A 497-nucleotide genomic window follows, 5' to 3' on the forward strand; every position below is an offset into this window, starting at 1 on the left:
TATATATATATATATATATATATATATATATATATATATATATATATATGGTCACAGGATGTGGAGTACATTGTAGGGAATAGAGTCAATGGAATTGTAACAGCTGTGTATGATGTCAGAGGTGTGGTAGACTGGGGGAGTGGGGGTTATCATTTTGTGAGGGGTGTAAATGTCTAACTATTACATTGTTTTGTACACCTGAAACTACTACTACTACTACTACTACTACTACTACTACTACTGCTACTACTAGTAGTAGCAGCAGTAGTAAAGAAATGGCAGGTTGGGAAAATTGCGTCGGTGCTTTCTACATGGCGTTGGGGAGGGGAACATAGGACTGGGAAGGAATGAGGCTGGAAAGGTAAGTGGAAGTGTGATCATGGAGAACATCATGTGCCAAATAAGGAGTTAGAGTTTATATTGAAGGCAATGGAGGAAGGGGAGGTGATGAAGTCTTTTGAACAGGAATGGGATAAGGTCAGATATGTGTTTTACAC

This window comes from Hipposideros armiger, unplaced genomic scaffold (genome assembly GCF_001890085.2).
Source record: "Hipposideros armiger isolate ML-2016 unplaced genomic scaffold, ASM189008v1 scaffold_179, whole genome shotgun sequence".
NCBI lineage: Eukaryota > Metazoa > Chordata > Mammalia > Chiroptera > Hipposideridae > Hipposideros > Hipposideros armiger.